At 43.5% G+C, this 15545-nt stretch overlaps 1 protein-coding gene across 1 annotated transcript in view; it reads left to right on the forward strand.

Moving 5' to 3' along the window:
- Nucleotides 1-15545, forward strand: part of GALNT1 (polypeptide N-acetylgalactosaminyltransferase 1) — a 142637-nt gene that overhangs the window by 21174 nt on the left and 105918 nt on the right. The window contains exon 2 of the mRNA XM_074988007.1: nt 14620-14792. The gene's annotated coding sequence lies outside the window, so the exon portion shown is untranslated. The remainder of the gene's footprint in view (nt 1-14619; nt 14793-15545) is intronic.

The following is a 15545-nucleotide window of genomic DNA, read 5'->3' on the forward strand; positions in this document are numbered from 1 at the left end:
ACAATTGTGCCATAGAAAGTAGGTGTTTGAGATGCTGGATTGAACAGACAGAACTGTTTGACATGTCAGCCATGCTTACATTGAGGGTTAATGACAATCCATTAATCTCCAATTGTCTATTGTCATACTTAGCCCTTCAGTGGATGTTATTCCTCATCCAGGAGAACCACATGATGTGGAGACTGCATCACTTTGGAAGTGTGGGAAGTTTTCAGCACTTCCAAATGAGGAAACTGACCTTCATGGAGCTATGCAAAGTTTGTGCCAGAACACTCACTTCAGGGAAACCAGTAGGAGGTGGGCATTGTCCTGTCCAACCAGGCAACACCAGACAGCTGTAGATTGGTTGCAGACCAATTTGTTGTTCATAGTTGTACAAATCTGAGAAATAATAAATGCTGCAATCTACCGTAAGAAAAGCTTCCATAAGAAAATCTGCAGAAATAATACCTGAATTTCAGAGGCTTGGGTTTCTTAACTGTGGAGAAGTCATCAAGGTGCCCACTCCCAATACTATCCCACAAAAGGGCAAGTGTGTGAACTGTAGAGGGAGACTCAGTAATGGAAATATGGGAAGTACTGAAAAGTTTCATAATAACAGGGTACTGAGATGATGAGGATTGTACTTGAAGTGAAAGAAGAGGCTTTATTCCCAAGAAATAGTGTTGTTCTGTTGGTATTGGTAGGTTCCCTCTGAAATTGAGACAATGCTGGGTCAGTCTTGGATGTCACCCTCGGGTAGGTGGGGGCTCCATCTGTGAGTCCCCTGTGACTGTCACTGTGCCACACTCAGTTGACAGTGCCATGCCATGCCCCATGTTAGTTGGTGCAAGAGCTCTTGATGAGGACACATGCTACCAACAAAATGTGGGTAGAGTGGATCCTATAGCCTGTTAAATTTTAGTGGGTCTGTCCCATGAAAGCTCATCGCCTGATTATCTTGTTTGTCTTGAAAGTGCTGCAGGAATGCTTTTTTTTTCAGTGGCTGGAGTTGACAAGTCCTTTTTGTTTTCACTCTTTGAAGCTTGTTCAGGAATGTATGATTGGAAACATTCAATCTGTTAACTTTATCAATGTTTGCTTTGGTCAGTGGGGGGGTGGTCTTGTTGTATGCAACCTTTCTTTTAAAAATATTTAATTGTCACTAAAGCTACCTGTAGCTAGTGGCTGTTAAGCACTAATCCTTGCTGATGTTGAAACTGGTCATGTTTGTGAGGGACTGGACCTTTAATCATGGATGCTGCCCTTGCCAGCCTTGTTGTTGGATTTTTTTCACATGCAGAACATCGAAACTAAGCTGTGAAGGTGTTCCCATGCTATGCAGCATTGAAAATTCATAGTGCTGTTCTGTAAACATATAGTACTAACTGCACTCTTCCCATGCCTCCTTTCCCCCCTTATAACCTTGGGACTTCACATTGTCCTGCAGTCTCTTGTTCAGAAACGACAAAGTGTTTGCGGTATGACAACACCAGATATCTGTCTATATGCCTTTTCATTTCATGTGCTGTGAATTTGGTGCAGGGTCTGGTGCTAACCTTAAAACATTTTTTGTTTGCCCCTCATAAGGAGGAGGGGTAAATACACAGCTAAAGGAAACTAATGTTAACTAATGGAACTTAGGGAAATACTGCACATGGTTGTCCAAACACCATTTATTTCTTGGACAGGATCACACAATCATGCAATTAAGTAATAAGTAAGGATGTATGGCTTTATTGCATCCCTTCCTTCCCCCCCCCCCCCCCCCCCCGAGGCCATGCTCGATAAAGTGAGAAGTAAAATAGAGCCTATTGGGAAGAAAAGCAGTGGAGGTTATGACTTACAGTGCAATAGCAATGACAAATGTCAAAAGATGATGAGATTAGCCATGATGATACATAGGAAAATAACTCTACGAATCTAGACAGTGAAACATCTCATATTGGGATCTAAAAGCAGCATGACAGCTAACTGGATTTGGTTCGGTTAGACAATTGGTAAATCAGGTTAATTGAAGGGCGTAATAGTACGGAGGAAAAAGCTTCCTGTGCTCTGTGGAAAGTTTTTAGTTTCATCATGAGGTTCATTAGTTCTGTGTGTAAGGTTACTGTTCACTGAGTTCGCTAAGAAACTCATTACTTGGGATTGTCGAGGTGCGAAACTCTGTACGCTTGGTTGGTGGATATAACTTGCTTTCATCAGCTGCTGGGGACTGAGGATCGAGTGTGGGTTCTGTGGAACAAAGTATTTATATTCTTTAGACAATAATACAATTTTTCTCATTTTTTCTCTGTGGTTAGAAAAGATTAGGTGAATTGGGAATTAAATCCAGCATGTTTCATACACGTTAGGTTTAACTTTGTAAATTAAGTGCATAAGAATCTTGGGGCTTTGTCATAGACTGGAAGTTGCATGTACATGTAGTTGTAAAATGACACTTTATTTCGTTAAAATCTCAGTCCCTGGTTAATATAGGGGCTCTCTTCATACCATGAAACTTGAACCTATAATAATTTAATTTGAATGTTTAGATATGATAGCGTTCTCTGCCTTGAGTATGAAAAACAATTCCTCTGGCTCTGAACAGAAATAAGATAGCAGCAGTAGTAGTAATTGTAAAGTGGGAACTAATTACCTCTTAGCACTTGTTGTTGTTGTTGTTATCTGCATGAGCAAATACTAAATAATTAAATCTTTTTCAAAGTTTGAAAAATATTTGTTAAGTTTTACAGGTTTTGGTCTTGCAATTTAGTGGTTGACTTAATTTATAGAATTGGTGTGAATGGTTGGTCTTCTGGAATTGCTAGGTATATGTTTATTTCATAAACTGTAACTGAACTGGTTGTGTTTCCAATATTACCACAGTACTGCCTACCTCAAACTGTCAAATTTGTAGAGAGCTATGTGAAGGTATTTTTCCCCTTTCATATTCTTAATTTCAAACTGGAATGTTAAGTATGATTTACCTGCATGCTTGTTTACTAAAATGTTGTTACAATAAACTCTTTCATATGCGGCAGCCCTGAGACCCAAAGGTTGATGGATATTCATATATTCTGGATAATAGAGAAGCTTATTAAGCAATGCATAACACTAGAGAAAAACAAGATACAAAAATGTCTGCAGGCTACTTTAACAACAGTGGTACTGTATACTGTAAACTTATACTGTATTTGCTGTATTTATTTGTATTTACTTTCACTGTACTGTACTTAGGGAAAGTGTAACTAAAATTTATTTATGGTTAAAATGGTGGTTACAGTAATGTCTCAGTAGGTGACCTCGCTCTTATGTGTCTGACCCTGACCCCCTCCCCCCCCGCCCGGTTTAAACCACCTGCAAGCGGCTCTGCCCCAAGCCGCTCCTGTCCCCCGCGTCCGGTGCAACCCCCCTGCTGGCTCACAAGCTGCCTGCCCCCCCCACTCCGTATGGCTCTGATGAGACCCACCCCCCGGCTCAAGAGCTGCCCGCCCGCTTGCCCTTCCCATGCAGCTCCAGTGCAATACCCCCCCCCCCCCCCCCGCCAGCTCATGAGCTGCCCACCCGCGAAGCTCCGGTGCAACCCCCCACCCGCTGGCTCATCACCCGGGCACAGCTCTGGTTCTGGCTCAACTCCTCACAGCCCAGCTCACCACCTGTGCTCAACTCTACCCCTTACCCACCTGCAGCCCTTACCCACCCCAGGCTTAACCCCCACCCACCTCCCACAGCCCCAACCCACTGCTAGGCTTAACCCTCCCCAGCAACCACCCCCAGCCCAGGTGTAGGGTGTGAGAAGATTTTGTAACGGTCTCATGAGAGCAGTCTGACCCCTCTGTGAACCCTCAGAGGAATCCTGTGACAAGACCTGCAAAACAAAGCATGCTTGCCAACACTTCAAGGCTACGCTGGCAGTAGGCCACCAGAGATAGTGATAAGGAATGCATAGGCAATTTTAGGCAATCTTATGTTAATGAGTTGAGCTTTCAGCTAGCATTAGGAGGCCTGTTACAGAGCCTCTCCCAGAGCAAAGCTCTGACGCGTTGGGTTTTCCCCCACTGGTGACTGCAGTGTCTCCGGGGCTTCCGTCGCAGGTGTCATGCGCTTTCAATAAACCAAATATAGCACTTGCCTTCTGGGTGCAGCCTCATTTCTGGGGAACCCGAGCCTGGTTGGTTACACCAGGACTTGCCTTTCTGCTGCTTCCCAGGCTGCAGAACATGTGTTCTGCTGGGGAAAAAGCCAGACCCCAACTTGCACAAAATACGGGTTTATGCAAGGGTGCGTGGCAACGGAACCCTCGCATACTCTGAGACCTTACTGTATTTGAGAGTACTGGATGATAGAATGTTGGATCTGAAAAAGTTTAGTATATTGTGCATATTGGTGCTAACTTGTGGGAAGCTTTGGCTATTCTGTCCAATTACACTGAAATATATTTGAGAACCTTTTATAATAATTACTTAGAAATATGCAGTTGGATAGTTTTGTTGAAATTTCAGTGGAAAATATTAGCCTTTACTGCCGTGGGAAAGTAATACATTCTTCTTTGAGGTGTGTCCCTACGGGTGTTCCACAGCACCTCTGTGCTTATAGTTGGAAGCTTTTAGCAGCAGTGCCCTGTTGCAGTGCGCATGCAGGGTATGCATCTCATGCACCTGCGAATCATTATCCACCATCAGCTGTCCCCCCCCATCCCCAGTTTCTTCTCTACTGCCCTTGTCAGAGGTCAGAACTCTGACACCTCTATGTTTTCCTCAAGAGTAAATTAGGCTTTTGAAATGGTGGAGTTCTTTAGTTACTGTCCAATGACAGAGATGCATCAGTGAATGTTAATGCATATGAGTTGTAGTGATGCTCAATGTTCTTGTACTTTTTTGGCATTTCCACATTCTTATCCAATGTTTTCCAATGGCACTAGCACTCAGCAAGGTAACAAGGAGCTTTTTCTATAGGTTTTACCTAGAACCATCTTGGATATCAATGGTAGGGGAAAGAATTTTTAAAGGACACAGTAATTATTATTTTATTGCAACCTATAGTAATCTTGGTTGAGGTTAACTTGAGTTAGGTTCCCAATGCACAGAGGTGGGTGCTGTTCCAAAGGTTAGAATCTAGCCTTAGAGAGATGCTGTAGGGCTGCTGCTGTATTGACAAACATTTCTTAATAGAGGCTGCAAGGGAAATATGTATTGTTTTGTAATGTTCAGGCCAAGTTAGAATAACTGTCCCCAAAATTATGGTGGTAATGTGATGATGTAAGGATGGTTAAGCATATCAGACTTCCTATCTTCACCTTAAAATGAAATATTTATCCTCAATATCTTGTGATGCTTGTAAATCACTGCATATTTTTATGTGTAATATGATTTTTCTGAAGAACAAATTCACAGTTACATATGCTAATCCAAAGAAGCCTCTTTAGCACCATGAATGCTCTTGCTTGCCATACTGCCCATCTTCCAGCTTTACCTACCACAGCCCCCAAATCCACCCTCCTATCCCCAAGCTTTACCCCCCACCCTCCACAAACCTGCCCTTCATCTCCAGGCTTAACCCTTATCAGCTCCAAACCACCCTTCCCCCATTCCTAAGATTTATGAGCCTGAGATGAGGCACTCGGCATGCTGCTGCTCCTCCACCACTGCCTCCTCCCCCAGCTGCTCCTACCTGCCACTGCCTCCTTAGTGCAGCTCCGGCAGGACAGGCTCAGGCACCCCTCATACCAGCTCACCTGCAGCCTTAGAGTTCCCCTGTGTTCTTCCTCTTCCAGGGCTCCTTGCCCTTCTGTCTTCCTTTTCTGGTGCTCCCTGCTGCGTTTGACTTCACTTGCTTCTCTGGAGGCTGCTGTTGCTTAATTTAAAAAAAATCTAACTTCAGGTTTAACAGTGGGTTTTGTTTAAGCAGTGGCAGCCTCCAGAGCCACAAGTGGAGTCAGTGGCGGCAGGGCTTGGGACCACAAGTTACTCCTTAAGGAGTCACATGCGGCTCCAGAGCCACAGGCTGCCGATTCCTCGGTTAGGCTGATATTAGAGTAACACTTACATTGCTGTGACATTTAAAAAGATGTTGAAAAATTGGAGAGTGTAGTAAAGAATGACTCGGTTTGACGTTTTGGAGAAAATGCCTGACAGTTAGAGACGCTTAAAGAACGAAATCAGTTTGGCTTATCAAAAAGGAATTTGAGAGGTGATGTGATTTAATGTGTAAGTACTTTCATGGAGAAAATGCTAGTTATTAAAGGACTATTTAATCTAGTGGAGAAAGGCATAACAACAATCTGTGGCTTAAGTTTAAAGTTTAAGCCAAGTAAACTTTAAAAAAACAAAACTGAGGTTATTTTACTTCCTGTGGTACTGTGAGGAAATTTACTCGGTGCCTCAGTTCCCCATCTGTAAAACAGGGTTAGGTTGGTACAGTCATCCACATATTACAGAGGTTTTATGATTCTAAGTATATTAAAGACTGAGGCACTCAGATAATGGAATGTGGATCATCTAAGAGAACCTTTGAGCACTGAAAGCATTTCCCTTCTCAGAAATCCAGGCAAATCTGAGACATAGTGAACAAACGAGTTATTATTCAGGCTATCAGATGAATATGCTCACTAGGAAAATGACACACAAATGGTGCCCAGTGCTGTTTGGAGCATGACTTCCAAGTGAGATGTTTTCTTACTGGAGTATAGAAAGGTGATTGATAATTTCTGCTGTTCCCAGAGCGGTACTGGACTTCAGTGCAGAGGCTTTTTACCCCAATTCATTTCTTTGGAAATGGGGTATGTGCACACTGTCACTACATGCTGGTGTAACCACTATTATTTGCAGGCTTGATTCAGAATTGGGGTAAATTAACTGATGGATGTCCAGAGAACCCAGCTTGGAAGAGAATTTCTATACATGTCATTTTCTGCCAGTAATAGTCCCATCTTTGGAATTTTCTTATGTAGATAAACTAGCTCATTATTTAGAACTATTATGTTGCTTTCTTCCATCTTTGCCGATAAGCAGCAGTAGTACACCATGATCAGAATTGTTTTGCTTTTCAACTTACATGTGACAGCAGTAAAATCTAAGTGAAATGTTTAATAATATTCAGTGAAGCCAAAACCAAAGTTTATTCCTTGAAAGCCCATTTTTAGAATTCATCTAAAAATCATTAAAATGTGATGGCTGAAATATCCAACACCTAAGGCTTGGTCTACACTAGACTTTACGGTCAACTGCAGGTGCACAGTTCCAACTGCGCCAATTTTATAGCTAGAATTAGTATATCTCCAGTCAACTGTAAGGTCTGCCCTAAGTGAGGGAGGTCAACAGGAGAGTTTCTCCTGCCAACCTACCTTACTGTTCATGAGAACAGAAATACAAGGGGTCAACTGCAGACTTTAACGCATCTTTACCAGACATTATTTGAGTTGCTTTTCTTCCAGAATACAATCACTCACTATGTAGGAGAGGCCTGAACTTTTTTATTCATACATATATGACCTTGCATCGGGCTGTATTAATATGCATATTGCTCAAATGAATATGCCTTACTAAACAATCCAGGTCAATATGTGGCTAAGCAGGCAAGCTAATGACCCAACCAGTGGGCCAATTGTTATATAAATCCTGGTCATATGCTATCTGAGCATGTCACGCATTCTGTGGCAAGGTCTCCTGCCCTGTCTTCCTCCTGGGGGTCCCCGAATCACCCCCAGGGATCCAGGGCACAATGAGGCCCCTGCAGCCTATTCCCAGTTTGCAGGCCTCTGCGGCCTAAGTTTCCCCCTGCCTCAGGCTCATGGGGGGGGGGGGTGGGGGAAGGAGAGCTTGGGACCTCCCACTCCACCAAGCTCTAGCCCAGGGCCCTGTTGGTGGTGGGTATGTGGCTCCAGCCACCAGCTCAGCAACATGCTGAGCCTACCGTATTACCTTCTCGGTTCCTCTGCCCTGGGCTGCTTCCTACTGCATTCTTGGTGTGGTCCGTTGCCTCTGCTCAGGTCTCACCCCGTCCAGCTGCACCTTCTGTGGGCTGCTGCTCCGGTGGGAGCTGCCAGCAGTGTTGCTGCCGCCCCTTGGGCAGCTGTGGCAGCAGTTGCAGTTGCTGCTGTTGCTGCCACCCAGTCAGTTGCCTTGGCTGTTCCTCGGATGGCCGTGCTTCCTGGGCTTCTGCGGGAGCTTCTTCCCCCATGATGGTCAGCCCCCATTGCGTCGTCTTCAGCCTTTATACCTGGCCTACGGTTGGAGCATGCCCAGCAGGGCTTTAGGGGCATGGCCTTTTCCAGCCAATAGGCGTGGCTCTCAACCCACCGCTCGGTGTGGAGTTGGTACACCCCATCACACATACACGAAGAACTCTGTAACTGACCTGCCCCCCTCTTTATTTACTTACTCCACCTATTTTCATTTTTATATTTTGTTCCAGATGATTGACAGAGCTGTTGAATAGAACTGGGCTGGGAATACATTCTGCAAGGTCCCTTAGAAACACTTCTGTAAGAGGATAACTTCCCATTTAGTTTTTTGTGATCCATTAACTAGTCTTTAATTGATTTAACATGGGCTGTGTGGTGCCCTTGGACTGCAATGTAGGATCAAGTTAAATTCTTTACAAAAGCCTAAGTATGTATGTCAACATAATTCTTCTAGCAACCAAATTTGTAAGTTTCAGTAACCCAATTTATATATAAAAAGTCTCTGATTTGTTTGACTAAACCCATGTTAATTAGCTTTAATTATACAGTTATTTTTAAATTCATAACTACAGGTTGCACATCCCTTGTTCTGTACCCTTGGGACCTGACCAGTCTTGAGTCAGAGAATTTGCCAGATGAAGGAAGATCTCCCTGTACCTCTCTACAGCCTGCTGTCCCTTTCTACTGGCAGCTCTACACCCCACTGGTTCACTTGACTGCATAAGCTAATTCAGTTAATACACAGCCTTGTAACCTGTCTGCAGATTTTAAAAAGGTTTATCGTCAATAATGGAATAAAAAGCATTTAGTAAAATTGGTAACATATGAATACATCATCCTATTTGCAGAATACAGAACAGAAATATTTGATACTTCTGCCCTTTCTGCACCATGATTTATAATCTCATCATCTTTGTGTGTCATACCTATAAGCGTTAACAGGATTTGGGGTTTTACTGATATAGATAAGGAGCCAAGTGTTCTGGTTGTTAATCCTATTGGGTCCCTTTTCACCAATACTTTTGTTTCCTTTATCAATTGCAGTTCCTCTCTGCTGTACCTGTACTTACTTAGTACTTGTAACCAGTGTCTGGTTTTTTTTCCTGTTATGTTTGTGAATTATCTATGTCACAGGTCAGCAACCTTTCTGAGGCGGGGTGCCAAAGTTTAACCTTTTGACTTCTATGTATCTGAGGGCCAGTGATACTTTTTGATGTCACTAAGGTTATGTCCACAGTAGGAAGTTTTGTCTACAAAACTGGCCTTTTGTCAACAAAACCTGCATATTGTCCACGTTCTTAAGGCATTCTGTTGACAGTAAATTGACAGAATGTACACTTTTGTCGACAGCATTCTGCTGCTTCCCCATGACGCAGAACACCTTTCTCTACGGAGATCTGTCGCTAGAAAGCCAGTCTGGGCATTCCAGGGCGACCTTTTGTTGACAGATGGCTTCTGGGAAACAGGGCAGCCAGTCTGTGCTTCTGGTTGACTGTTTTGCCGAGAGCACTACTGGTGCAGTCCACCTGCTGTCTGTCAACAGAGCGGCTCACTCTTGTGATCTGCTTTGCAGTCTGACCACAATCTGCTGACAGATTTGTCAGAAGATAGTTACTTCTGGCAACTGATCGTTCTAGTCTAGATGTAGCCTAATAGTTCGACTTTTAAAGCGTTCTTTATTCCTGGTTTTTTGAGGAAATTCTATACCTTTTATGCGGCTTCTGACTTGCATGATTTAAATGCTTACCTTAAACTGGGTGTTTAAACATTGACAGTATGATTACTGACATATCCTGGCAATGTGTGGATTTTCTAAGTAAATGAAAAAAGAATGTTTAGTGCAGTGAGTTTTGCTTTCTCATGCTCCTTCTACCAGCTTTCAGTTTCTGTTACATTGCATAGAAAACTAAACTTGTTATATAAAGTAACAGAGAGAAAGTCGTGCTAGTCTATATACTATTGAAACAAAAAAACGGTAAAGTAGCACTTTAAATTATTTGTTAGTCTTTAATAGGTTAGCATTTTGTGGGACAGACCCACTTCTTCAGACCACAGTCATACCAGAACAGACTCAATATTTAAGGCATAGAGAACCAAAAATAGTAACTGAGGTTGATAAATCAGAAAAAAAAATTATCAAGGTGAGCAAATCAGAGAGTAGAGGGGCGGGTGGCGGGGGGAGTCAAGAATTAGATTAAGCAAAATATGAGCCCTTATAATGTCGCCGAAAATTCACACCCTGATTCAAACCACGTGTTAATGTGTCAAATTTGAATATAAAAGAGTTCAGCAGCCTCTTTCCAAAGTAATGTGAAAGTTCTTCAGTAAGACACAAACTCTTAAGTCATTAACAGGAATGGCCCACTCCATTAAATGTAAGCTGACTGGTTTGTGGCTCAGGAGTGTTTTTACATCTGTTTTGTGCCCATTAACTCTTTGTCTAAGAGAGTTTGAAGTCTGTCCAATATACAAAGCATCTGGGCATTGTTGGCAGATGATGGCATACATGATGTTAGTTGAGGAACATGAGAAAATGCCCGTGATTCTGTGACTAACCTGGTTAGATCCAGTAATGGTATCTCCAGAATAGATACGTGGACAAAGCTGGCAGCGGGCTTTGTTGCAAGAAAAAGTCCCAGGACTGGTGTTGCTGCGGTATAAACAGTGGCTGTTGGTGAGAATCCTCATAAGGTTGGGAGGTTGTCTGTAGGAGAGAACAGGCCTGTTTACAGTCAAGCCCTTAGGTACAATCGCATTTGCTCTGATTCTACTGACAGAGACCAAAAACAAGATCTTTACCAAATATTCGTAAACCTGTATTACCCACCAGGAGAAATGAAAAAGCAAATCGTCAGGGCCAGATGGATATCCAGAGACCAGCTACTCCAAGATAGGCCCAAAAAAGCCAAGAACAGAACACCACTGGTCATTACCTACAGCCCCCAACTCAAACCACTGCAACGCATTATTAAAGACCTACAACCTATCCTTAATCAGGATGCCACACTCCAGAAGGCCCTAAGTGACAGGCCTCTTCTCTCCTGCAGACAGCCTTCCAACCTTACGAGGATGGTGGGTGGCTGGCCCTGGCAGCATGGGGCTTGGGTGGGTGGGTGGCTGGCCTGTTGCTGTGGTGGGTGGCTGATGGGTGGGTGGCTGGTCCTGGCAGCATGGGTCTCAGGAGGTTAGCGGGTGGATGCACAGGCAGTTCTGGCAGTGTAGGTCTCAGGTGGGTGGCTGGCATGGGCAGCTTTGGATTCTGGCATGGGGCTCAGGCAGCTGGTTAGCTGGCGCTGTACCAGGCAACCACAAGGGGCCAAGAAAAATTATTTGTGGTAATTTTTAATTTTAGATAACATTTTTATATCAAGCTTTTGTGTTTATTTCAATTTATGAATTAATTTTTTTTGTTAAAGGGGGGATTGGATGATGGTAAAGAAAATGGGGGGTGGTGAGGGGTTCTCAAAAATTAAAAAGGGGACATGATGCCAAAAAGTTTGGGAACCACTGCCTTATTGTTCTGTAACATAATGCTTCATGCACTTATTTCTATGTTGTAACATATAACATCTCCCACTTTACACAAAGACTATTCCCAATAATGTTCCTAAACCATTTTAGTTTAGTTTTGTGCCTAATTCTCTGCCATTTATCCTACCACTTGGAAAACAATGCCACAATTGAACTTCGGAGTTAAAAATTTCACATGGTAATTAAATTGCTAAAATGCTTATTTAGTTGCTGACAGTTTTTGATTTTTGTTAAAATATGTGCTCTTTAAACAAACTCGATTTTCCAAATGCCAAATTGTTTTAAAAACACTGGCCTTAATTTGTTTGAAAAGAGGTGAGGGACAAGGTATGTTGCCTTAGTTATTAAATTAATCTTTGGTGTTAGCAAGATGGTTCCATGGATGCCAATTTTTAGGAAGCTCTGATTTTTATAATGCAGAGTTATTGCAGAACTATAGGTTTAGTTTTGTTATAGGAGGGTTTAATTTTTATGCAGCAGACTATATGTCTGCCTTGATAGACTAACTTCCATAAGTTGCTGATAAAATTGGCTCCACAGTGGGGTCTCTGGCTCTCGCAGCCCTATGCTGTGTTGGAAGCATGCAGTTGGGGCTTTGGCCCCTGCCTTGGGGCACTGCATGGAGAGTGGCTGAAGTGCTGCATGCTGCTGAAAATCAGCTTGCGTGCCAAGGATTACAAACCACTGATCTAGACAGACAATAGAATACAGAAAAGTCCAGCTGTCAGTCATCTTTTACAGCATGCATTCTGACACTTAATGAGCTTGTATAGAAAATATATGTGTGGACTAATGTTGTATCAAAGGCAAATCTATGACTCTTTACACTTCTGACAGTCTAATGTTAAGGCACTGGGAAATTTTTCTGTGTACTTCATTCAGGAATTTACTACCTTTTATATAAGTTTTCCCAACAGCAACCACTGTGTGTGTCAGGTTGGGGCCAGGAGAACATGCAGCAATCCCAGAGCTCTGCTGAAATCTTAACAGAGAACAACACATGCACAGGTTTAGAATGATTGATTTTTTTTTTTTTTTTTTTTTTTAATTTATTTGCAAATAATTTTCAGAGTTAAACTCCCTTTTGCAAAGCTGCATAAAGGAATTTATTCTCATTGAACACTGCACCCTGATCTCTTTAGTATTTCAGCTTTTTTGGGTAGCCTTTTAATAATCCTTCAAAATATTTTCAAATTGGAAAAGTTGCCCAAAATTCAAAAATACAGATTGTACCTTTGAAATCCAGTACTTGGTACAGTGGTCTGGTAACATCTGTGGTCCTGGCAGGACTTTGGCAGTTGCTAGACTAGAGAACTTGGTGGCCAGAGGTGGGATCTGGGAGATGTGACTGGGAGCAATGGCCTGGCAGCCATAGGGAAGCTGCTGCTGCTGCCTTAGCTAGGATGCAGCAGTCTGCCATGGCCAGGCAGCCACTGCTGGCATCAGGGAGCAGCAGAGGAGCTGGGACCAGAGCAGCCCTACAGGGTCCAGCAGGAGTTGTCTGATAGGGGCCAGAACTGCAAAGGGGGCAGCAGCTGGGAACTACTGTTGGGCGGCTGGCCCTGGCAGTGTGGGGCTTGGGTGGCTGGCTGGCTGGCCTGTTGCAGGGGTGGGTGGCTGGCTGGTCCCGGCAGCATGGGGCTCGGGGGGCTGGTGGGTGGGTGTACAGGCAGCTCTGGCAGTGCAGGTCTCGGGCCTGGGACGATTCTGGTCCCAAGGGTGCCAAACAAGGGAGACCCAGTCTGTAGCAAAAATTTGCTGCATTGTTGGGGGAAAAAGTTATATTGGCCTAGACTAGAGGTCTGCAACTGAAATCACGAGAAGAGCCATTTTTTCAAATCCGGTTATAAAATCTATCCTTTGAACCTCAATGCATGTAAATGCACGGTCCTTAATAAATAACATCAAACCATACTTTTTATCCCTGTATTTTAAGAACAGTGCACAATGATTTGTGCCAGTTAGAAATTTGTTACCCCCATCTCCAGGCTGTATCTGTCTCAGCCCCCATATCCACTCCCTATTCCCAGGCTCTACCGCACTCCCTCATGCCGCAAACACACCCTCCATCACCAGGATTAACTCTTCTGAACCTTCTCCTCTGGCTTAACTGATCTCAGCACATGGTTCTGCCATGGCCACTGCTTGCTGCCGCTGCCACATTTTCCTCCTCCTTGGTGCGGCTGCATGGCTCTGGCAGGGGAAAGCTCAGCCACCCCTCCCTGCAGCTTTCACACTTGCTTAGACTTCTGCCCACTTGGGGCTGCTTCCTGCCCAGCCAGCTTTCCCTTCTGGGCTCCCTGCCCTGCTGCAGCTGATGTCTGAGTGACTCTGGCTGCCACCACTTAAATAACAAACTAAATTGTGTGTTCAGTGGTGTACAACTGAATTCAGTTTTTTGTTAAGTGATGGTGGTGCCGGCGGCGGCGGCCTCGGAAGCCGCAGGTAGAGTCAGTGGTGGCACCTCTCAGAGCTGCAAGTGACCCCCTCAAAGAGCCGCAGTTGGCTCTGGAGCCGCACGTTGTCGACTCCTGGCCTAGATTGACCAGACTCAACCAAACATGGGAAGTTTGAACACATGAAAATGAAGAAATTTGTTTTTCAGCCAGTTTATGCAGTTGATAATTAATTGATTTGTGTTATCTTGAGTGGATGGAGAACGGGACATAAAAATTGTCATAAATAGGCAACTCTCTATTTTAGGACAACAAGCAAATCTCCAATTACAATAATATGGGATGAAAATTTCTGGTGACAGCTCATTCTTCCCCTTCCTGAGGCTAGATCTAATATTTCAGATAAATTCAATGCATTGCTTCTGTCCAACAGTAATTGTAGGCTTGCTCTTCTCTTCCCCAGGACTTCAGAGTTAAAATAGTCAACTGTACTAGGAAATCTAGACAATAGTAATGTGGAGCTTAACTTGATTTCTCTTCTTCCTCTAGGGAGTCTAAAGGCCTTGTGGATACAAATCTGCTCCTTCCACCCCTTCCATGTGTATGCCAGAGCAGAGTCTGCCATTTTACCGGCTCTCTTCAGCAATGCAGCAGACCAGTCATTTTGCATGCCTGCACCAATGCTAGCAAACTGTCCAGATGGCTAAAAACCTTCTGAAAAGGTCAGTAATTAAGATGTAAAGTATTCAAACATCTACCTGACATTGCTGCAGTAAGGCTTGTCCATATCTAATGTGTGTCTTGGTAGGCCACACAATGGGGCAATTTTGACTTAAGGAAGGCAGATCCTAACTGTGTAACTACTGTAGCTGGTCTTGAGTTGCTAGAGGGACACTGGGTGAAACTGTCCCTTGAACTTCCCTTGCACTTCTCTTTCCCATGAACTACTAGAATAAACAAGACAGTGATGAGTGGTCAATTTAGCAGGTTGTTATTAGACTCACTAAATGGATCTTTGAGGGATTGATCAGCACAACGCTGATTTCCCAAAATGTGTAGACCTGCTCTCAGATGATGAGAGGATATTTAAAACCTGCAGAATTGTGTATTGTGGTATCATGGACTTCACCTGAAGTCCCTGTCTTTCACTTCAGGGCCATCATGTCTAAGATCAGATGTGAATAGTTTAGCTGAAGGTATCAGAAAAACTTCTCTATGAGCAGTTTATTAGTACATCAGTGATTATTTTTGTTATAACTGCTTCCCTGCTGACCATAAAGCCCAAATTCAAGCCTGATCTTCAAACAGGCTTCTGCATATGAAAACTTCTGACTCAAAAGGAGGAATCGGATCAATCTTGCTTAGGCACTTCCGCAGGATGGATAGCTCTTGCTGGGGGCAGGGAGAATGTGTGTACCCCACTAGATGTCTTCACTATTGATTAACGATTCATTTCTTCATAACAGGCTTACTGC

The sequence above is a fragment of the Carettochelys insculpta genome, chromosome 2 (genome assembly GCF_033958435.1).
Source record: "Carettochelys insculpta isolate YL-2023 chromosome 2, ASM3395843v1, whole genome shotgun sequence".
Taxonomy (NCBI): Eukaryota; Metazoa; Chordata; order Testudines; family Carettochelyidae; genus Carettochelys; species Carettochelys insculpta.